This window comes from Panicum virgatum, chromosome 2K (assembly GCF_016808335.1).
Source record: "Panicum virgatum strain AP13 chromosome 2K, P.virgatum_v5, whole genome shotgun sequence".
NCBI classification, from domain to species: domain Eukaryota; kingdom Viridiplantae; phylum Streptophyta; class Magnoliopsida; order Poales; family Poaceae; genus Panicum; species Panicum virgatum.
This window is the reverse complement of record NC_053137.1, coordinates 17,385,174-17,409,923: the sequence shown is the minus strand read 5'-3', so window position 1 is coordinate 17,409,923 and position 24,750 is coordinate 17,385,174. Positions and strand designations below refer to the sequence as shown.

The following is a 24,750-nucleotide window of genomic DNA, read 5'->3' as shown; positions in this document are numbered from 1 at the left end:
GGCAGTGGCCCTTAGAAGGTCACAAAAAGAAAGAAGGTCGGCTATTTCTAGCGACTATGAAGTATATAATACTTAAGAGATTCATATAGAGAGTGATCCTACTTCATATGAGGAAACCATGAGAAGTGTTCACTCATCTAAATGGCTGGAAGCTATGAAGGATGAGATGAGATCAATGAGTTCCAATGGTGTTTGGGACTTAGAGGAAATTCCTAAAGGAGCCAAAACAGTAGGCTGTAAATGGATCTACAAGATCAAACATGACTCCAAAGGAAATGTAGAAAGGTTCAAAGCACGACTCGTGGCAAAAGGTTTCACGCAAAGGGAAGGGATAGATTATAACGAAACATTTTCTCCGGTTTCGTGTAAAGATTCCTTCAGGATAATAATGGCACTAGTGGCACATTATGACTTAGAGTTACATCAGATTGATGTGTAGACGGCATTCCTTAACGGGGATCTGTATGAAAATGTTTACATGACACAACTGAAAGGTTTTGTTGTTGAAGGAAAAGAACATATGGGATGTCGCTTAAAGAAATCCATTTATGGATTAAAGCAAGCCTCTAGGCAGTGGTATCTAAAGTTTGATGAAACAATAAGGAAATTTGTGTTTAAAGAAAATGAGGAGGACAATTGCATTTATGCAAAGTTCAGAAGTGGAAATTTTATTTTCCTAATCCTGTATGTGGATGACATTCTACTTGCTAGTAGCGATGTCGGTCTGCTGCTGGAGACAAAGAAATTCTTGTCCTCAAACTTTGACATGAAAGATCTCGGTGAAGCTTCATGTGTTTTGGGAATTGAAATTCACCGAGATAGAACAAATGGGTATTAGGACTATCGCAAAAGGCATACTTAGAAAAGGTACTAAAGAAGTATAGTATACATATGTGCAAGCCTTCACCTGCTCCAATAGTCAAGGGCGATAGATTTGGGAAATTTCAATGTCCCAGGAACCAGTATGAGATCAATCAAATGAAAGCGGTTCCATATGCTTCAGCTGTCGGAAGCCTACAGTATGCTCAAGTTTGTACACGCCCTGACTTAGCATTTGTTACCGGGATACTTGGCAGATATCAAAGTAATCCAGGACAGGCACACTGGATCATGGTAACGAAAGCTTTACATTATGTGCAAGGCACAAAAGGCCTCATGCTAACATACAGAAAATCCGATTTCTTAGAGATAGAAGGGTACTCAGATGCGGATTTTGCGGGGGACATAGATGACCGAAAGTCCATGTCCGGTTATGTGTTCACACTTGCAGGGGGAGCTATATCGTGGAAAAGCTCTAAACAAAGTGTCACTGCATCATCAACGATGTACGCTGAATTTGTGGCATATTATGAGGCCTCGGGGTAGGTAGAATGGTTAAAGAAATTTATACCCGGTTTAAGAGTGGTAGACAGCATTCAAAGACCACTTAGAATGTACTGCGACTATGAACTAGCAGTGTTTTATGCTCACAACAATAAGTCAAGTGGTGCTGCCAAATATATTGACATAAAGTTTTATGTTATGAAAGAGAAAATCCAGAATCACTCCATTACTCTCGAGCATATAAGTACAAAGAAAATGCTTGCGGATCCGCTCACTAAAGGCTTACCACCCAATGTGTTCATGGAACACATAGCCGGCATGGGTTTAAGGGAAAGCCTGTGATTTCTGGAGAATAAAAGGGCCCAAAAGTTAAAGATTTGGTTTCAAAACAGTGATATGAGTGGTAGCTGTTGAGTCTATCGGTCTTGGACCGTGACGATAAAGCATGCTCTATTCATTAATCTGTGATGGAATGATTAAAGGAAAAAAGTTCAAGTTAAAGTACAAAGTTAAAGTACAAAGTGAGATCAAGGGGGAGAATATTGGATTGATCTCTTTCCTAATAGGCCCAACGGCCTATTAGGCCCCTTAATCATGCGCCCTGTCGGGGGCGCCCAACCCTTAATGGTTGGTGGGCCCCCAATGTACAGCGCCAAATAAATAGGGGTGAGGGGTCGGGGCACTCGGTACGACGTTCACCGCGCCGCCAGTACCCTCACAAACATTTCCTAAACCCTAGCCGATCTAGAGGGGGCGCTGGAGCAGCGGGAAGTCTCACCGTCGCAGCCGTCGACCCTGGTCCGTCGCCGTTGGCGCCGTCGTCCACGACAACGCCACCACGACCGTGAAGCCGCTGCATCGCTCGCCGCTGCCCTAGAGCAGATCTTCATCAGCGAACCAGTGATGGCCGCCTCAAGCTCCTCTGGTGGTGATGGTGTCTCCCTCTCTCTCCCTCTGTGTACTCTCTCATTTCTCCCGTTCTAGATCTAGGAACTCCTTTTTGTACTCATGAAAAGGAAAGCTCAAAGGAAACCCCCACTCGATCTGTGCACTGTGTGATCTTAGTATTCTAACACGGCCCTCTCCTCAGCAGCCACGGCGCAACACTTCAGCAGCCCCTCCACCTCTTCTCCACCACCAGCACACCGAGTAGCAGCAACAGCGCCATCCCCATCTCCTCCTCGGCATCGCCTCCTCTCACGGCCGGACAAGCTGGCATGGTCTGACAGCATGGGGCTGGCTAGGCTCGGTGCGGCTGCTCCACATCACCATCGATTGCACGGGCTGCTGCTCCCGTGATCCGTCGACCCCGTCATCCCATCCCCCTCCCACTCCGCAGGCGAGCCGGACGAGCGCGCGTGGAGCGCTTGCTCCCAATCAACCCGGTCCTGCCCTCCGTGGACGCCGCCACCGGCGTCGCCTCCAGGAATGTCACAATCGATGCGGAGCACCCTGTACCGGCGTGCTACAACGACGCCTGGACTGCGACCGCGGCGCGCGCCTTCATGCTCGAGTGCAGCACCAGCGGGAACATCGCGCATAACCTCGCCATCCTAGAATGGCACCGCGAAGCGGGCAGGCGAGCGGTCCACCAGCCGTGCCACGGCCTCCGCCACCCCGGCTCCAAGCTGGCGTTGTCGCAGGACGGCGCGAACAAATGTGGGGAAGCTCTGTGGCTGGTCGGAGGCTTGCACCAGCGTCCGTGAGAGGACTACGACGTCGACGCGCTCGGGTAGAATTCCGTGGGCGCGCGCGAGTGGAGGATCGGGGCGGCGTTGAGTCGGAGCCAGAGGCAGCCGTGGGAGTGCGCGGCGTCCACGGCCGTGGATGGCGGCGGTCGGCCGGCGCGCGGAGGCTATGCCAGGGGGATGGCGTGTGACACCTCAGGTGTCAGCACACTTAAATACATATCATTGTACCCAATTAAAACTTAAAAGAAAAATGTGGGAAGTTAATTCAAAGAGGACAGGTCAAATAAAAGTCAAAGTATACAAAAGAAATTAAAAGAGAAAGAAAAAGGGGTGAAAAACTACTCAAAATCCAATTCAAAAATGTGCACAAAAATTTAGTTGGCTCATGAGAGGTACTTTAAATGACATGTGCTCAATTGAACTTCAGCCAAAAATCACCCAAAAACTGAATAAAACCAAAGCCCTTTTGTGCAAGTTTGAAAATTTGCAAATAGTTCAAAATGTGAGTTTCAAATAAAATTTGCATAACACAAATGTTGTAGATCTTGAAAAGTTATGCAAAATTGGTATTCAACACTTTTTCTTTTGAGCCCTCTAAGAAGCAGATATTTTTAGTTTACCGAGAGGTCCCTGAATTTTCAGAAATCACAAATAGGCCCTCATCTTCATCTCCCCTCTTTGTTTCTCTCTGTTTCGCCCGCCGCCCGCCGTACGCCGCCAGTGGACCTCGTCCACGGCGCATCCGCGGCCAAGTGGACCCAGGGGAGCTCTCCAGCGCACCTGACCTGCCCCTTGGCACCTCCCCAAGAGGACACGCGCCCCTGAGGCCTTCACGAGCTGCCACGCCGCCCTGCCATGCGCCGTGCCGTCGGCTCACCGTCGAGTCGCCCCAGACCAAATCAACCTTCCCCAGATGCCAATAGCCTCGCCCAGGTGCTCTCCGGCCTATAAATAGCCCCAGAACCCCGCCGTCGCGCGACTTCCTCTCTTTCTCCCTTCTCCCACCGTCCGCCATGGCCGGCGAGATCTAGCTCGCGCGGACCAGCCACCACAGCCCCGCATTGCTCCATCCAACCACCCCAGCAGCTTCGCCACACTCCAGTTAAGCTCCACGCGTGCTGAATCGAGCCCAAACCCATCCCCGTCGCCGTACCCCTTCCACGCCGCCGCCGGCGAGCTCGGGCTCACCGCGGACCGGCTAAACCAGAGGGGGGACCGTGCATGACAGCTACCCCAGGAGCTTCCTCACGCTCTCGCAGTGCTCGTGCGCGCGACGTTCCTCTACCCCGTGCCCTGCTTCGCCTACACCACCGGCGACCGAACTTCTTCTCCGCCATTAGCGCCGATGAGCTCGTCTCCGGCCATCTTCCACATGAACGTCTGCAAGGGTGGGTGTTCCCTGACCTTCTCTCTCTCACGCGCCTCCCCGTTGCAGCCCCGGTAAGTCCTGCCTAGCAAAACACCACCGGCAAGATGCAACGGCGGAGAAGGCCGGCGAAGGACCCGGTTGTAATTTATTTTTTTCGCTCGAGGGTGTGTTTGCAAGTTTACCAGAGTATCGCAGTGAACTTCTAAAATGCATAACAAATCACAGAAAAATCGTAAAAATGCAAACTCAACTGATCTGGAATCCTTGTAACAAGATCTACAAGTTTTGTAACAGTCAAATCTGCAGAAATGCTGCCAAATTTAATCTAGGAAAAAGAATAAGAAAACCAACCCATGCATGTTCAGGAAGTTCCACTAAACAAACGACCTTGATTTTTGAATATGTTATCACTGATGGAATTTTAAGCTCAAAGTAAAAAGATGGCACCTAACTCAAACTGTTATCTTGTTGGAACAATCAAGATTCTCAAATCTGTTGATGACATTCACGATTTAATACTGGAAAACATATACATGAACTTGCTCTGTAATTTCTACTACATGCATGTGTAACTGAAACCATGTTAATACATAAATTTCAGAATTATGAGAGTTCATTTGCTATATACCATGATTAATTCTTGTTTAATCAACTTAATTCATCATATATAGTTTTTATGCTCAGAAAAATCTATATTTATTTCTGAAGTCTAACTTTGGTTTTGTCATCGTGAATGAAAATTTTGAGCTACAGTTACTGAGTATTGATTTAGATAAAAATCATGCTTAGTATCTCTTGGTTAGAATTTCCATTTTTGTTCTGAGTAAACTAAGCCATATCTGATCACGATTTTTGGACATGTTCTTAGTTAGAGTATATGCTCGCCATAATAAAAAGTTCACATGCAGTACTGATCAAATGAACTTTGAAAAATTATGCTAACTCATGTTAAGTTAAATGCATAACTAATTTTATATGGTTGATATAAAGCTTGATAATTTTTATGGAATATGTTTAGCTCATGGCTAGGCTCTGGTAACAATCTGAGAACCATATCCCTAGTATAACTCTCTGTAGAATTAATCTTATTTAATAGCTTACTAAATTTGTTCTTTTTGTCACCTCTGATGTATGAGTATATAAAATCTGTAAAAATTACAGTACTGAGTAGATGCTATGTTAATACTCCCATAAAATTTGTAGCACCAGAACCCATGTCAAAAGTTCTGTGAAAAAAGGTGAAGCAACTAGAGTAATCTATTTACATGAATTGTTATGGTTAATTGCTTTATAATTAGATGCTGAAATTTATGCCATAGATGCTAGAGTATCTAATTTGTGTTACATTAATTTTTCATCACTAGCTCATGTGTAAATTTGTTGTTATGAAATAGTGAAAGCATGCTATGTTTTAATGGTAAAAATAAAAACCAAACCCCACACTCAATCATGAAGAAACATAGTTGTGTTTACTTCTCCATAAATGACTGCCCATGGAATGAAATTTTGAGATTATCACTGAATTAACTTTTGTTGGACTACAACTTTATCGTGAAGGAAAGAAAAATCATATCATGTCATAATAACACATCTTTGCATTTGCATATAGAAACGGTTAATCTCGTGGACGGTGAATACGAATTGGTGCCCGCGGACTCTCATGTTGATCAGGAGGTTATTTTGAACTGTGCTAACTTATCTCAAGACCTGGGCCAAGCCACAAAGGTTTCTCTGCCTGACAGTGCCCAAGAAGGCAAGCCCCGGTGCATAATCCCATTATTTTACGCATTATATTCATCTAACTATTTGTATATGTTGTAATAATTTTATTGCGCATTTACGTTTTATAGGAGTTGATCGAAAACCTTAGGTGCATGGTCCCTAGGTACCTATGTTTGTTATCCGGATCTTTTTCTCGACTAGTTGTCCCGCTAACTAGGTACGGTAGAAGTCGAGAGGTTTCCTGCCTTTCGCGAGATTATAGGAGTTGACTGACTTTAATTCCTGCTGAAATATAAGGACAACAGGCGGGGTTGTGTAGTTGTGATACCCCGCTGGTGTAGTCGAAAATGGTTAAGGTCGCGGTGTGTGGCTCATTTCGTTAAGCGTTTGAAAGTACTAGCCACATGCCAAGAAATATGATAATCGGTAAGCTTAAGTACCTGATTGGACCGGCGAGTGGAACGACCATTCACCCTCTTGGTAGAAGTAGGTTTTATTTTTTTGTTCGGACGTACGGGTGCAGAGTGGTTGGACTCTGTAGTCGGGGAGGGTGACCCGGATCCACGGACTGGAAAGAAAGGGGAAAAGTTGCGTGGGTGAAAGCGACGTCGATCCCCATGCGTGTGTGTTAGGTTCCCCTGGCCAGGTTGAAATTCGATTCGGAATCGTCCGCCCCTCACGGCATGAGATTGCTTAACGTTTTCGGTCACATAGAGTAACAAGTGCAACTTGATGATGATAATACTGTTGTATGGTTAAATGATTGCTCTACCATGTTTGTGTAGAGTTAGATGCAAACTTAGAACGGTTAATCTAACTAGAAGATGGCTAAATAAAATCTGAAAATAAGAATAAACTCTTAGCGGCGTTTTTGGCAAAATAAACCCCACCAACCAAAAAATCTTGCATGTCTAGTTATCGGACTATGTTATATCCGGTGACGGGTAAGTCTTGCTGAGTATTAGTATACTCAGCCTTGCTTGTGGCACTGTTTTTCAGGTACTAACTTCGAAGATCTGTTTGCGAGTCTTACTTGGCCGTGTACCTTGCCTCCGGGCTGGTCTGTTGAGTGGGATGGCCCTTCAGCTGGTGTTGACCACCCTCCCGCTGAGTGACGTTTTTCGTACGGGATTTATCGATGCATCACACTTTTCGCTAGTAGTTGTTTACTCTTTCCGCTGCAATAATAAGACTTGAATAATTTGTGTAGTTCGGACTTCTGTAGTACTTTGCTACTCTAAACATGGTTTGTAATAAATTTTCTTTCCACTGCAATCACTCTGAGATGTATGAAATGTTCTGTGTTGTAATCTCTGGGCTCACCTTCGTGTGAGTGTTGTCTGCTGATCCTAGAATAACGTGGCTTTTATCGAGGCTTCACTCGAGGAACTACCGGTGAGTGCCAATTTGGGTCAGAGTTGCTTAGCAACAAAGATCAGTGCACCCGGGCCCAGTAGTTTTGGGTGGTTCCGCCACACGGCGGTGGGCGGGCGGCCCCAGTGCGGGGCGGCTGCGAGCGGTCGGCACGCGCGAAGGCTGTGCCATGCAGGGCAGCGCGCGGGGTGGCATGCTGCGCACAACGCGGGGTAGCGGCGAATGGCAGGCTGCGGAGGAAGAGTGAGCGGTGGAGGCTGGGTGAACAGTGTACTTCACGGCTTTCACGGCTGCAGGCCCGGCCTCCACAATCTTAACAGATAACTTACATCGTATTTGTACTACATCTTGTTTTGAATCAACTCTTATTATCATATTGGAAGTTTATCCCATCAGATGATGAAACTACTGTAGTGTGTCCTGCTGGTAGCATCACCAGCATGAGGCTTTTAGTTTTTTTACCCCTCTATCGGGTGGCACACTCCCAAAAGCCCTCCTTTCGGATTTTCTCGCCCAGATGCCACTCTTGGCCCCACAATTAAGGGTATATTGGTCACATAAGATTGCTTTTTTTCTCCTCCCTTTTTTCTTCAACAATGCTCGCCGGCGACGGACCGCAAATCCAGGTTGGCAGCAATCGAACACACCACAGCTGAAAATCAAAGCCCAGGTTGCCAAGACTAAGATTAGCATATAGCAGAGGAAAGAAAAGTTCAGGTTGTCTCAAATGAAGTAAATATTTGAAGCATATATCCAAAAAAACGATTGGATTATGGACGGGTTCCCCTACACGGCTGAAAAAATATGGAAAGAGCAAAGCTAGAGATCGATTTAAGAGAGTGCTGGGAAGAGGATCGATTTGTGACTGGCACAAAATAGAAGAGCTTTCTCGTCACGCCCAGCCAACTCGCCCCCTCATAGCGTCGACGCTTGGTTCTTGGCGCGGCGCGGAGGGGCTCGACATCGGGGCTCAGTTCTCGCAGCGGGTAGGAGCAAAGCAAGGCGGGGCGAGCAGCAAACCTTCGGGGAGGCGCACCCGCGGTGACACTTCGTCAGTAAGCGCAAGGGCGGTGAAATTTTGTCAGCAAGCGCTAGGAAGAAGAAGAGGATGGGTATCAATGTATTTTTACAGGAAATTTGGGAGTGGACATTCTATAGAGGGGCTTTTGGGACTGTGCCATCCGGTAATGGGGGCAAAAAAGCTAAAAACCCCGTGCAAATACGAGTTCCATAGCAGCGGTCTGCACAACCATTGCCTGGGCCGTCATGTTCCATTATCCTTTGTTTTTTCGGTGATATCTAACCTAATAGCAGCCGGGTGTGAGCTTCAATATAAATGATATTACACCACACCCGACGCCATTGGATGAAGAATGTTATCAAAACGAGGAAATAGGGAGTTCTGTTAAATGTCTAACGGATTAGTAGATTAGGGACTTTAGATTCAAAAAGTGAGGATAAAATCACAAACCCTAAAAATGAGGGTAGAATCACAATTACAACTCAAAATCAGGGAAAGAACACAATGCCCCAAAATGAGTTTTCTGTATATTTCAAACATGATTGTATTACATTCATTTATTATGGTTATAAAGTCAGACAGAATTTGTAGGTTAAGCAGGTAAGATAAGCAAAACCAAAATATGTTGGCACCGCATGTCAATCTGGTAATGGTCCGGGAACTTGGCCCACAACTGAGCCAAACCGCTTTACTGATATCGTTGTCGCACTCTACACCACCCCAAACCACCAACTTCCAGGACCAAACCAAACTGGACTGTGGCATATCCTTGAATCCAAACCAAACCGGCCCACATCGATCCCATAGACATCATTACACAGATATTAACTTGGGTTGCCAGAAACCTACGAGTAATTCAGTGTTCATCCATTCAAAATAAGCAACAATTTATCGTCTTAAGGAGTAGATGCGCTTCAGTTGGGTGTCCAAAAAATAGTAAAAAAAATCAGGAAGACAACACACACATCGATAATAGGGCATACAATAGAACACACCCTATAATATGAAATTTGTGGTCTTTCCAAGATTGCAGATTCAGCACAATGCCACGTTGTGCTTCCGTTCCACATCAGAAGATCACATAATGCTTTTACTCTTGCTTAGGACCTGCACCAGACACCCTCAAACTTGTTGGCTGCTCACATTTTCACGTCTTCAGTGAGGCGACACTTTTACTCTTGCTCAGGACCTGCAAACAGTAAAAGAGTAAACATTGATCAGGCAAAAAAACAAGTAGGTAACCAACAACTCTGAACAGTAGTAACAACAGGGAAGTATAAAAACAGATGCAGCGATGTCATACCTTCACCATCATAACAGAGTTCAGGATCTTTGGTCTTATATAACCAATCTTTCCCGCAGACAAGGGCCTCAAGCATTTCCGAGCTAGTGAGCTTCTATGGTGTCCAAGAATCCTTCCCCCTAAACTGAAAGCAGATTCGGATGACACAGTGCTAAGAGGAATTGCAAGGAAGTCCCGAGCTATAGTTGAAAGAACTGGAAACTTCGCTGCTTTGCTTCTCCACCAGGATAGAACATCAAAATCTTCTATGTTATTTTCAGGCTCTTCTTCTAAGTAGACATCAATCTCGGATTTTTGTGACTGTGAAATCATCACTTCAGATTTGTACTGAGCAAACTCAGCATCAATTTTTCTTTTCCCTAGAGCTGGTGAGCCCATGATATTGCTGCTGCTCATACTTTGTGAAGTACTTGTGTCTGTGCAACTTGTCCTTGTATTATGTTGCTTATATAATGTGAAATACTTTCTCATCCACACCAAGGAAAATTCCACATGAGTACCAATCTGTTCTACATTTTTGCAGACCTTCTTGAAAAAGAAATCCAAATAGAGTTTTTTCTTTCTTGGATCTAATAAAGTGGCAATGACTAGTGCAAGGTTAAATGCAATTTCCTTATTCTTTCTAAGGGGGTTATGATCTTTACTTCGAGGGTTAGCTTCATCTGGCTCCCAGTACTTCTCAAACTTACAACACATGGATGATGCCAACTCCTTCAGCAAGTCAGTTGACTGCAAGGCTGGATCCACCTTTAGTGCATGATGGATGCAAAGAACTAAGGGCAGAAACATGTGTGCCGTTGGTTTCCTGTCAGCTGAAACAGCAAGAGTGAGATCTTCAAAAGCTTTGAGAAACTCACAAATTGCTTCCGCTTTCATCCATTCTTCTTCACTAGGACAAACTTCCAAATATTTTGAAGCGTATGCATTCAAAACAGCCTTGTACTCTGATGCTTCTCTGATCATTTTATAGGTGGAGTTCCATCTGGTTGGAACATCAAGATAAACTCCAGCTTTTGAGGCTACCCCCTTTCCATTTGCAATTGAATTGAATGCTTGGAGTCTTGATGGCGATGAGTCAATGTGCTTTAACAGCTCACGTATCATTTTGATTGATGAATGTATTATCTTCATCCCATCTTGAACCAATATGTTAAGTATGTGGCCACAACATCTAACATGTAGATGTTCTCCGCCAAACATCAAATCATGCTTGCAGTCTGTTACCAACAACTCACATGCAGTCGTGTTGTTGCTAGCATTGTCTAGAGTCAAGGTAAAGATCTTCTCTCGTATTTCCCAATCTGTTAGACATCTCAACAGTTCTTCTTCAATTGCATAGCCTGAGTGAGGATACTCTAGCTCTTTGAACCAAATAATCTTTTTCTTAATCTTGAACTCTGCATCAATGTAGTGTGCTGTGACAACCATGTATCCTAAGTCCTGTGACGATGTCCAAATATCAGATGTCAAGCAAACACGAGAATCCAAACTCCGAAGTTCGGCTTGAAGCTCCCTTTTCATCTCTACATATTTCTTCAAGCAGTCATCACGAATTGATTGACGACCCCTAACTTTAAAAGTTGGTTGAAAGGTCCTTAGCCATGGTTGGAGGTAAGGGTCTTCAAATTTCAGAAATGGAATCTCAGCATGTATGATATACTTAATCATCTCTTTACAGCAAAGTTGTGGGTCAAATACAAAAGGAAGCTCCGATGATGGTTGCTTGCTGAGGGTGGCCTGAAATTTCTGTCTGATAGGAGTAGGGATTGCTGGGCAAGCATTTGCGGTGTGACCTCTTAAACTGCTTGTGCCTGATTTTGTGCTTAGATGTATTCCACAGTACTTGCAAATAGCTTTCAATTCACCCTCCACTTTCACAAGATTTGGCTCGAAGTGTTCCCAAACATTAGACCTTGTACGACGCGGTGTTTGGCTAGTGAATACCTCTATAGAACCATGATTTGAACTCCCAGAAGCGTTGGACGACATGTTTAGCTGCATAAATAGTAATGATAGGCACTAAACAAAATAATCTGGACAGCAAGGCAATAAAATAACTGAAGCATATTGATGATAAAATAACAGAAGTATTTAACTCAAAAACTCAATAATCAATCCATTCTTTTGTTGTACTGTTTCTAACAACAAAAGAAGCTATGGACAATGTAGCAGATCATAGGCGCAGGTATTAGCTGCAAGCTGCAATGCTGCATCATGCATAATACATCACGCAAATGCATAATACTATGGACGATGTAGCAGATCGGCACATGCAAGCAAAAGAAGCTATGACTGAGTTACAAAAAGCAGATCGGCATATGCATAATACATCACGTAATTTTTTACCCAAAGAAAACATAGCTCAAAACACTATGAAAATCAAATGGATCGTGCAAGCGAAAGGGGCAGCCGAAAGATCTCAGCTTTATTTCTTGGTCAAACAAAATGTTTTGTGATGCGTCTAGCTATTTCCTTGCTGCCCTCACTCTTAATTCGGACACCAACTGGTCAATGGCACCACAAGTTTGCTCCAGAAACAAACCAAATCACCATGTGACACTAAACAAACAAACGCCCTGGTCGATCCATGGGAGAAGGGGAGGAGGATCTCCATACCTAGCAGAGCCGCTGGATAGGCGGCGGCTGCACCGAGATGGTGGTCACGGAGACCTGCACGGGCGCGGCGGCCGGGGGTGCGGGCGTGGGCTTCGTCTGCAGCCGCTGGCGCCGCTTGGTGTCGATCCCCTACGCTGCAGCCGCCGGGAGCGGAGAGTACGGAGGTGTCGATCCCCTGCAGTGGCACAGCTTGGTGTCGATCCCCTGCAGCGGCACAGCTTGGTGTCGAGACTCAAGAGGGGCACGAAGGAAGCAGGCGCCGGCGCCGCTCTTGCCTCCGCCGCCGAGGGCGAGGACAACCCGTAGCACACCAGACCGGACTAGACTGACCCATCCTAACCCTAAACCCTAACCGAACCAGCCCAATAGCATTTCAGCCCAAATACCACCGAACCGTAAGGGCCCAAATGAAGAAACTGAACTGTACACACCGGTTTTGACCCAAACCGTTATCAGATTGAACCGCATGAGCGCTGATTCCCTAAATTAGGATGCCGCATTGCCGGCAGTGGGTAGCAATGATGACATACAAAGTTTATGCCACACACGCCAAGATGTCATCCATCAGGTCGATGAGTATAGCTTCGACAATGCCTCATAATATTTCCTTTGCTGTAACCAAGAGGAAAGAGAGCCATGGTGAAAACAGCAAACAGTGTCACAATGAACTCAAAGATTAGCAAGATATATGCATAGTTACTCTTATTTTTTTTCGAACATCCATAGTTACTCTTATGCACTTACCTGTTCGGATACTGATGGCTTCACCTTTGATAAGGCTCGTTCGAAGTGTGCGAGCTCAATCGAACAAGGAGACGAACTCATCGATGATGTCCCGTTCTCAAGGGACTCACGTCTCTCTTCCAAAGCAGCCATGGCTGCCTCATCCACCTGATGAAGAAAGCAATGTTAGTTCCATTTGTTGAACGTTTTCAAATTATCAATCTGAAATTCACACACAATAGTGCTGCAATAATAAAGGACTGATCAAGACAGAATGCAATAATACAATAGTGCTGCAATTTGATAATACAGGACTCATCCTCAGAGCTAAAATGATTCTAAATTTTATAAACAGAAGCGCTCATGCACCCTTTGGGCATATTCAAACAGAGGTCTGTTTGATGAGATCACATGTATGCATTACCAGGAATGCTTGGTCTGCACCAGTGAGATTGCTGCACTCTTCTCGGCATGCCAATGCATTCAAATCAACTCCTGATGAGATGGGCCTGTTTCGAGCGTGTGCCTTTAATATTGAAACCTGTTCGATAGCACCAGGTAAAGGTACATAATGTTTCTTCCCGAATCTACCAGGCCGTAGAATAGCATCATCTATCACATCAATTTTGTACCAGAAAGGGGCTACAGTTCACCTTCCATTCAGCGTTAAATGCATATCTAAACAATAGGTCAATTGACAGTTACCTGTTTGTAGCTCCTATCACATAGACACCTCTACGCTGACCAGCACCATCAAGTTCAATAAGTAACTGGAGACAGAAGAACCAGAATAACATACATCAGAAAAGCAATGGCAAGGAAACAACAGGAAGGTTTAGACTTTATTAGAGGTTGTCCCAAAACATTCAAACCTGGTTAAGGAGGCGTTCAACAACCCATCCCCCCTCTTTACCTCTTTTTGTTGCCAGCGCATCTACCTGTCAAATGAAAGGGGATAAACACTTGAACAACATATACATATAAAAACAGTTTGACAGCCAACACATTGAATTTCGTTTACTGCTTCTGATAGTATATAGAGGCATCAAGCATCCAGACTTGTTTAAAATTTTTGACACAGTTTTACCTCAACATAATATAAAGTATTGACAGGCTACACAAAAACCCTTACCTCATCAAAAAATATTATGCATGGAGAGTTAATGCGTGCACGGCTGAATATTTTCCTAACTTCTGATTCGCTCTCCCCAACATACTTGTTCAATAGCTCGGGCCCCTAGTTCCAGAATGAGAATTATGTCAGCATTATCTGTGTGAACTTGATAAGGTGGAATAAATATATGGAAAAGCAAACGTCAGTTACCTTAATATGAATAAAATTAGCCCCTGCCTCATGTGCCACTGCTTCTGCTATGAGTGTTTTCCCACAACCCGGAGGTCCAAACAGCAGGAAGCCATCTTGCATGCTCACTCCAAATTCCTTATAGGCAAGAAACAAAACTCATGTACTAAAATATTTATAGGTATTACAAAGTATAGCAAATAAACACCACAGTTGTCTGTCGTACAAATTCTGAAATGCACTTAGCTCCTAATGTGTCAAACACTAAAGGCTACAACATAACAAATCAGGAAGTAAGAAGAGTATAACAAAGTCCGTTGGGATTTTAAGTGCAAATTACTCACATCATAATCCTCAAGGCTCCTAATACATCTAACAATGTAGCGTTCAAACTCTTTCCTCAATGAATCAAGACCTCCAACATCATCCCATGTGACATCAGGAACAGAAGAAAATCCTTCCCTTCTCAAAGAAGGTTGAACCAATTTTGTTGCTTCCTTCAGCAAAGTAAAGTGAATCTAGTCAGGGAAAGAAATAAAAGAAAAACATGCAAACTGAAAATGCATGCTAAAATGTAAATCCATGGGAATCTTATAAAAATTCCAATAACAGAAGAAAATTGGAGGGAAAGGAGCGTCTACAAAACATGAACACACCAAGGAAGGAAATGGTAATCTTGCAATATGTATCAACTTACACAACACAAAATTAAAAGTGGAACTCTTGTACTGAACAATATGCGGAAGGAAAAAAATATTGTTACGGAAAAAACAGGTAAGTTAAAATCTAAATCCAGCTTGCACTGGTTGAAATTAAATAGAATTCTCGGCATAAGCTCTACATATAAAAGTTATACCTCAAAGTCATTCATGGTAGCATGTACAATTGTACACTCTCTCCTGCATCCCAAGACAGCTGCTTCCACCATTTCATGTTTGCCTCATGATGCTCCCAACAATACCGAACTCTTTTTTCATTAATCATTCTACTCATTGCCAGATACCCAACATTATTGACTAATGCCTCCAAGTCAGCACCAACAAAACCTGCCGTGGCCCTTGCTATCTTGAAAAAGTCAATATGGCCTTCAAGTCGAAGCTTCCAAGCAAGCATCCTCAGTATCTGATTCCGTGCCGTCTCATCTGGAAGCCAAGATATATCTCTCGATCAAACCTTCCTGGCCTTCGAAGAGCTTGGTCCACGGCATCAGGCCTATTCATAGCTCCAATGACGATAACATAACCTGGATTCTTTTCAGATGAACCGGCATCAGAATCGTCGCCACCAATATTCTGGTGGAATTCATCCATGCATGTCATCAGTTGAGTAACTATCCGTCACTCCATCTCTCGTTGCAGATTCTCCCTCTTTGATGCAATTGCGTCTATCTCATCTATGAATAGAATTGAGGGAGCAGTCCTATATGCCTTCTAAAACAAGCCCCTGATGTTCTCTTCAGAACCTCCTGCAAGAACACAGGCGTTATGTGATGATCTGCGGGCCGTAGGAATCACAACTTATCAGAAGGAAAACAGGAGACCATTGATAAATTTTGAGGGGAAAAACTGCATATCCTTTCCTTTAACTGCAAATCATTTGTGAACCTTGAGAAACTATTCAGTGTGATGATGATTTCATGATTGCAATGGCCAGTTTTATCCGTGGTAACACCTTTTCAATATTCTATTGATCAATCACTATGCATATGACACGTTCAACTACTGACTTTCCACGACAATTAACAATCCTAATCTTCTGCAGCTACATCTGTTGCCCAAAAGGGCAGCACATATATATTATTGGTTTTACATTCTAACTTGTGATTTTATTCTAGCTGAAGTAATTTTGGGTTCCTGGTAAAAAAGCAGTTTATAGCTTATATTCAAGCAGCAATGAAAAGAATGCGCAACCTATTGCACCTAATGAAGACTATACAAAAAAGGTTTCAGAAGAAACAGCAACAAAAAGAATGAGCAGCCTTGTCAAATTGCACCTAATGAAGACTATAAGGATTCAGAAGCTAGAACATCCAAATCGCAGGTTTCACCTTAACCATTGCCCTCATTTTAATCATTTCCAGCATCAAACATCAAACATGAACAAATACGAACGGAGTGTCAGAATTAATTTTCCCAATCTGTGATGGGATTATGGGAAAGAGTTGAAAACATACCAGATATCCCAGACACGATGTGGGGGGCTGAGATCTTGTAGAACGGCACCCCAGTCACATTGGCAATGGCATGTACAAGGGTGGTCTTCCCGCAAACCGGGCGGCCCGTGCAGCAGTAGCCCGGCAACGGGCCTAACCCCAAGCTTACGCGGCAGCTCCGGGCAGCACAGGGGCACCACCACTTCCACTAGCAGCTTCTCAATCACCTCCTCCAACCCGCCGAGATGAGCAAAACTCGTCCACTTGTCCACACTGACGACGACTTGTTCGGAGACTGGAGCCTCTGACTTAGCATCGCCGCCGCCCCACCCGTCATTTTCGGAGAGGGAGGTGGTGGAGGAGGTGGTGGCGTGGGCATATTGGCGGCGGGAGTCGTCATCTTCAGAGGATGGAGAGGGGATGGTGGGTAGGACGCGGCGGACTAGTTCGATCAAGGGTAAGGAAGGGGGGAGGCGGCCGGAGAGACAATGTATATATCACCTGCGTTACAAGTAACCTAATGAATTCTCACGTGAGTTGGTATAAATTTGGCCCATTATCACATTGCAGCAACCGTTCTCTATTATTTCTCGCGGTCCAAGGTACGTAGTAGTACGGATGCGGCTAGGTGTCGCTACAGGAGACAGTAGCCCCTGTCTATACTCTGACTCTGCATTCAAATGGGGGTCAAAATGGTCCACCCAGTGCCGCTGCCCACTTCTAGCTGAGCTTAATAGGAGCAAGAGACAGTAGCCCCAGCCATCGCATGAGGCAGGATTAATTTCCCTCGACAGTCCCGAGAGAGTGCAAGTGCTATTGGGCCGAATTTTAGGCCCATTACCGTGATTTGTTCCACGCACATTAGTAAATTCCGATTTTGACTCATCAACCAGTAGTCCGATTTTGAAGCATACAGTATTGCTTTCCTCTTGAACTGTTCCACGCACATGCAGGTGAAGACAAATCGATGATATCACCCACATACAAAGGGAGTTCACATTAAAAAAATCTATAAATCTTAAACTTTGTATCCAAATTAAATTTCGATCACACTATTATCTTTTTTATGATAAGATTATCGAAACAAGACTACACTTGGCTATGTTTGCACAATATTTTTTAAAAATATTTTTAGTACTAAATAATTACTTTCAACTAACAAATACTTTAACACCACGAATAAATAATTATTTTCTACGAATAAATAATTATTTTCTACGAATAAAAAATTAACCATTACGAACAAATAATAATTTACTATGAACAAAATATTAAACATGGTGAACATTTGATTGTATATGATAAATAATGGACAATGAATATCGCGAACAAATGGATCAACGTCACGGAACAATTTAATCTACAAAGGGAATAAATAATTTGACATTGCAAACAAATTAGTTACACGCAGATAGATAATTTTGAATGAAGAAGGACAAAGCATATATGCGTACCAAATGAGTCAATATGGAATGTAAATTAGATACACGCGGATAGATAATTTTACATGAAGCATCACTATATTTATAGACTATAGCACCCATAGACTTAGTCTATAGAAAAAATAAAATAGGGAATAATGAATGAAAACATTAGAAGGAATAAAAAATAAGCAACATACAAAATGAAATGAAAAATAAATATCAACCGGAGCATTGCAAATAAATAGTAAAAAAATGGATAGGAAAAAAATTAGTACAAAAGAAAAACCAAGGAAAAAGAAACAAACAAAAAGAAAGAAAAGGTACGTCGGTTAGCATGCATACGCATGTAGCATGCAGGTACCCACTCAAACAGCTTTGCATGCAACTATATGCAACTAGATCTATTCATAGTACGATATGACTACAAATTATTAATTTACAGCGGAGAAAAAGCAAAGAACAATAAGTGGAAATGAATATAAGAAAGAATAGAAGGGAGAAAAGCAAACAAAAAAGAATACATAAAGTAAATAAATTAAAAGAGAAGAAAAATAAAAAACATATTACGAAAAATTATCAAGGACTGGGAATAAAAATGCAAAAATGAGATGGAATTGAATAGAAACATAAAAGAAAGAATAAGAAATAAGGTGCGACTCTCTTTGCAACTTTGGATGCAATTTGCATGTGCCCATGCATTCGGGCCAAGCTTACGCTACTTCAGAATTCCAAGGACACCAGCATTTGGCAAGCGGATCCAATAGCGCGCGTGACATGAGATTAGTGGGTTGTTAAATATTTATTAGTTGAGCCAAATAATCTCACGTCGACCCGGCCCATCTGTACCTCTTCAGGTGATGGGAAGCGATTTCATCGCTCGGGCGATGTATAGTCATCGCGACCCTCATGTCTGTCTGCTAGTGGCTTGTAAAAGCTGCTACTCGATATGCTTCGGGGTTTAATAGAAAATTATAAATTCTACAACACTTACCATATTTGTTATTATTTAGTATATTTTTTTCACACGCAAATTAGGTTCTTTGTAGTTTGTATTGTAAACTTATAAAGGTGTGTGAAGATAATTATTTCCTTTATATGCTAATTTATTTTAGCACGTGTATATGTACTTATAAAATCTGATTATTGTATTGTAGATGTATTCATCTACATATAAAATTATTTTTCTGCGTGCAGATAATTTGTTTGCAATGTCAAATTATTTGTTCATTTAATAGATTAAATTGTTCCGTGGCGTTGATTTATTTGTTCGTGATATTTATTTTTATTGTTTATTCTATACAATTAAATGTTCACGATATGTAATATTTTGTTCGTTGTATATTATTATTTCTTCGTTATAGTTAATTTTTTTGTTCGTACAATATAATCATTTGTTCGTGCTCTTAATATATTTGTTCTCACTAGATGAAATTAATTATTTAGTAATAAGAAAATATTTTTAAAAAAAAATATCATGCAAATAGGCAAGTGTGGTTTTGTTTTAAAGATCTTATCATGATGATTATAATAGTACAATTGAATTTTTTTGGATTCACTGTTTAATACATATAACTTTTTCAGTTTCCAATTTAGATGCATGCGAGGTGATGTAATGGGTTTTGTCCTCATCTGCATGCGTACCTTGCTTTTAACCACAATCGAATGCATGCAGTCCAATAAATGAGAAAAGTACGTGAGGCCCAACCAACAAATAAGTAAAATTTTTGTGGATCTTTTGGGTGATGAAATAAGAATTTCACCACTTGAAGTGACAGCTAACCGCGTCCGGAGGCGTCGGCGCGGTGGGTGCTTGGGGAAGGAAGGGGGCAGGCGGGCGACAGGCAACAGCGGCTAGGGTTTTGCTAAACTTCTTTTAGGGATTACACACATATATATACTTATTCTAAGAAGTATATACATGTATGTCAGGACGTGTCGGCGTCGGAGGCAGGTGTGCGGTGGGGGAGGAGGAAAGAAATTTATAAAATGTGGAAAGACAGCCACTTGATTCGCCGCGCTTCCTAATTTGCTGCGTACTCAATTCTTGCCAGGACGAGGCATATTGGATGGTAGGCTTTGTTATGGCAAGAATTGAAACCAACCATTCCACGGGTACAAATGAAGGGGTAGAGACGGGCACGGTGTCAAAAAAAAATTTAGTGCGGCCTCCCAATTGAATGGACGGGAGGGTGGTTTTCAGTTCACTAGGCCTCCTGTCAAATATTTTTTGTTTATATATGGATCTTAAAGGAGTGCTTTGTGAGAGGAGTGGGTAGACTAATCTTGATAAAATGTGTTTCAATTGTTACGATTCTTTATAGTATATATAAAAAATATAGATAGATCAGGGTCCTACAACTTCCACTAGGCCGGCCCGCGGCCGTTGTTGCTGGGCTCGTCTGTTTTGTGCGTGATATATATATATGGTGCGCCTTTTTATTTTTATATTTTTTGAAAACATTTTTTACAAAAATATATTTTCAATATCACAATTTACAGTTTTGTACCCCTACCGTCTGGCAGGGGGGCGGCAGGGGGCCTGCCGCCCAGCAGCGGGGCGGCAGGGACTTATATGTAAATTTAAAAAAAAAATATTTGCGCAGGAGCCCTTGGCGGGAGCCTGCCGCCCCCCTGGCGGGCGGCAGGCCCCCTGTCGCCAATCCACTAGGCGGCAGGGGGCCTGCCGCCTGCCAGGGGGGCGGCAGGCTACTTGCTGTGGACAACTTGCTGTGGCCATTAGATGTGTTTTAGATATGGATACAAATAAAAACCATTAATAAAGAACATGAATATGAAAAGTATAAGCTAGCAATTCACACACATACGCAAATGAGAACGAAATAGGTGATGTATGAGAACGAAATAAGTATAACATGATGACATGTCCATAACAAAAATACAGAAACAACTAGAAGCACATCCTAACCACCCCGGCCACCCCGGCCATGTCGACCTCTTTTGCGCTGAGCGTGGACGTGGTCTGTAGAGTAGGTGTGTCGCTCTGGAGGCCCTATGTCTCTCCCTGGACGTCCGGTGGGCACAGGTGTCTGGAAGGTAATATCGGCCTGCGGGTTAGGTGTAGAAAATAACCGACTCCAATCTTCGAAGTTCGCCTCAAAGGTATCCTGTGTGGGCCCTATACAGTAGCAATTAAGATATCTTAATATCATCTTATAAGTCATATATTTTGGTGGATACGAGGAATGACCCATATCAGGAAGCTGGTGGTGCGATCCTGTATGGACTAAGAATTAATTGTTGGCTTCAAAGTAGGAAGTTAGTAAGTATCCTCACATACCTGGATAATGCTGCTGAGACCAATAAGGTGCTTGGGAAGACTGCTGCTGTGTGGGACCACAAGGAAACGACGTCGAGGCTTGAGACGAACCGTACGAGTCATCGTACGATGTCCGGCTACCAAAGGCTTCAAGCATGGAATGGGATCTTTGTGAAACTCGGGTCCAGGCCGACTCTTGCTCGTTCCTATCCATCATAGATCCCCCTCGAATCCTCATCAAATTCGCCCTGGCATCTAAGTCCATCAACCTGCACATTTCAAACTGCAAGCAAGAAAAAAAGGCATTAACACTGTAATCCAAAGTATTTGAAAAGCGATGATAACTTTGACTCACCACCCCAGCTAATGCTTCGTCCCTATGTCGTGCGTACCCATCATGTGCTGTCGCAACATGCGGCTGTGGTTGCATGTCAGCATATATCAAGCGGCAACGAGTCTGAGGCTGGTACCAGCTCAGGTACGCCCTGTACGAAGCCTCCGTGTGTGCAGGGGTCGCAAGCGTCACGTTCTCCTCTGCCTGGTCCCAGCCATCGACCCAAGGCTGCACCCTTGTCACCCACATGTTGGAGAAGGGTTGCCCAGTCCTCGATAAACTAAATATTGAAAACAATTTAGTCAAATATGATTAGTTAACTATACAATGCATAGTCACTGAAATAGTATATGAATTGTTACCTGTGGTAATGGCGTTCGACCCGATCCAATGCTGACGGCACAGGATACAACTGCCTTTGACCGAGCTGTCTCCTGACTCTATCCGGGCAGTGAGCCTCAATGTAAACGTCGTACACCAACGCTGTAGTTGTCATCCATAAGGCCTGGTCCTGAAAGCAAACCGAAGATATTCCGATCGGTGCACGAGTGTTTATAGCCAACTCGGAGTAGGGCTCCCACACGACGTCTTCAGGTGTCAACCGATCAAACTCAGCCACAAAATCAGGATAGGCCCGACGAGACTGTACGTGGGCCCACCTATTCTGCACAAAATTAATAATAATATGTACAAATAAGAAATACAAAGAGGGTAAAACAAAGCAACAGAATTGCCAACAGAATAGTACGAGTAGCAGTTATTTCCGTACCTGACGAGCGTACCAGAGAGTCCCCATGGTGGGCCTATCGTCCTCGGTGTCACCGTACATATCCAGCTCATACGGTGAGTGGTCGACAAGCGGGCGACCAATTGCTATCCTCTCGTACGACCAAAGCTGTAGCAGAATTGGACATCCTGTAAGAATTGCATTGTGCTTATTTTGCACTGATGCCTTGCAGAGGCCACGGTACGTGGCTGCAAGTACCGCTGCACCCCAACTGTATTGAGGCATTTCCTCCACAGCTGCCTCTGCGATCTCCAGTGCGTAAGGCACAAGCACCCTATCCACATAGGCCCCGTGTGAGTTGTTGAACATTATGTATCCAAACAACCACAACAGGTATGCCTCAAGGGATCGAGTGACGCTATCATCATCAGCATCATGTGCCAAATTGTCGGGCTGCATAGAAATGATGAACATTTATGAGTACGAGATCAATTATAAAATAAAACCATAACTGCACTAGTAAAAAGCATAACTCTAACATTAATCGTTCCATAACAAGGTATGTACCTGGAACTGGAGGATCCATGCCTTGGCAGGGCCTGTTGCTTTTGGGTGCTCTTCTACATCAATCGCGATGTCAATATTTGCAAAACGCTCTTCTAGATCGTCCAACCACGTAGGCGGGACGACACGAGGCCCTACGGCATCCCCACTGATAGGAAGACCCAGCAGCATCGCAACGTCCTGTAGGGTCGGTGTCATCTCCCCACAAGGGAGGTGGAAGGTGTTTGTCTCAAGCCTCCATCTATCAACTAGAGCCGTAAGTAGAGACCTGTCCAGCTGTACTAAACCACTCTCAGCAAGACGACCTATAGTAAGAAGACCAGCCTCACTCAACCTGAAAAATAGAACGATCAAATGTAAGTACATTATGTACGAAACGTATACGAAACAAACATATTTTTAGAAACATATTCCGACGACATATCACCTGGGCACCCATCGTGGCTCAACAGGAATAAACTCCGCTGGTGGACGTGGACGCAGCACGTTAAGTTTCACGAGCTGAACCACAGCAAGAAAGGACCGGTGCGACGAGTCTATGACTCCGTCAAGTAGAGCTGGCGTATCTCCGGCCAAACCTAACACAAAAAAAATATAAGTTTTCTGCATTTTCTATAATTTTTTTGCATTTTTCTACAATTTATCTTAAATTTTCATAAACTTTTCTAACATTTTCGTGCATTTCCTACAAATTTTTACAATATATTTTTATAAATATATTTTTCTAACATTTTCCAAATTTTTCTGCATTTTCTACAATTTATCTGAATGTTTCATATACTTTTCTAATATTTTCTACAATTTCTGACTATTTCTCGAAATTTTTTCTCGTATTAAATAACTAATCAATACCACAAAAGTTGTTGGTAAACCTAATTGGTTTTTCTAAAAACTAATCTTAATTCTACCTAAATTATATTAAAAACATTACCTAAATCGCTAAAATATCATTACTGCTGCATACACTAATTATAGAATGAAACATACAATAAATTTAGATTGAGAAAGTTGAGAAATATTTATTACCTGCGGTTATGATCCAAAATCCGGTAGGGCTTCGCCGTTACAACTCTCTCCCTCACCCCTCCTCTCTCCCTCCCGCTCTCTTGATGTCGTGGGAAGCAAATGAGGGGGGAGGGGAGGGAAACCATTTTATACAGGACTGGGGAGCCTGCCGCCCCCTGGCGGGCGGCAGGCCCCCTGCCGCCCAGTGGATTGGCGGCAGGGGGCCTGACGCCCGCCAGGGGGGCGGCAGGCTCCCGCCAAGAGCTCCCGCACAAATAATTTTTTTTTAAATTTACATATAAGTCCCTGCCGCCCCGCTGCTGGGCGGCAGGCCCCCTGCCGCCCCCCTGCCGGGCGGTAGGGGTACAAAACTGTAAATTGTGATATTGAAAATATATTTCTGTAAAAAATATTTTCGAAAAATATAAAAATAAAAAAGGCGCTATATATGGTCTTGTACCGTTTCGTTATGTGGATCATAGTCGTATGTGGTCCAGCCCGCGAGGAGGCCTGGTGCTTCATAACAGATCAGCCATTTGATGATTCTAGAAAAAAGCGAATCAGATAAGCCATTTTTTGTTTTTGGAAACTCTACCCCTCGCCTTTCTTTTAGAGGAACAGGGTTTGTACTTTATTGATCTGACGTAAATATTACATACAAACTCTATATGTTCTTGAAACTCTAGATGCAAATTCATAAATTAAGATATAAATCAATATCACACATATACTTCTTGAAATTTGAAAATTAAAAAACAAATAGCAAGTGAAATTTGAAATCTAGCGCATGCGAGAGTATTCGAGAGTGGTCTTAACGCTGCC

The 24,750-nt window shown here is 43.3% G+C and overlaps 1 long non-coding RNA gene and 1 pseudogene across 1 annotated transcript; both read right to left on the bottom strand.

Moving 5' to 3' along the window:
- Positions 1–12,886: 12,886 nt before the first annotated feature.
- On the bottom strand, positions 12,887–16,501 carry LOC120695164 (annotated as a pseudogene).
- Positions 16,502–22,749: 6,248 nt separating this feature from the next.
- Positions 22,750–24,011, bottom strand: LOC120695956. The gene is made up of 4 exons (XR_005683958.1): positions 23,950–24,011; positions 23,351–23,501; positions 22,927–23,257; positions 22,750–22,812 (listed from the first exon to the last, which is right to left on the bottom strand). It is a non-coding gene; the product is annotated as an uncharacterized LOC120695956 (long non-coding RNA).
- Between the last annotated feature and the right edge of the window lie 739 nt (positions 24,012–24,750).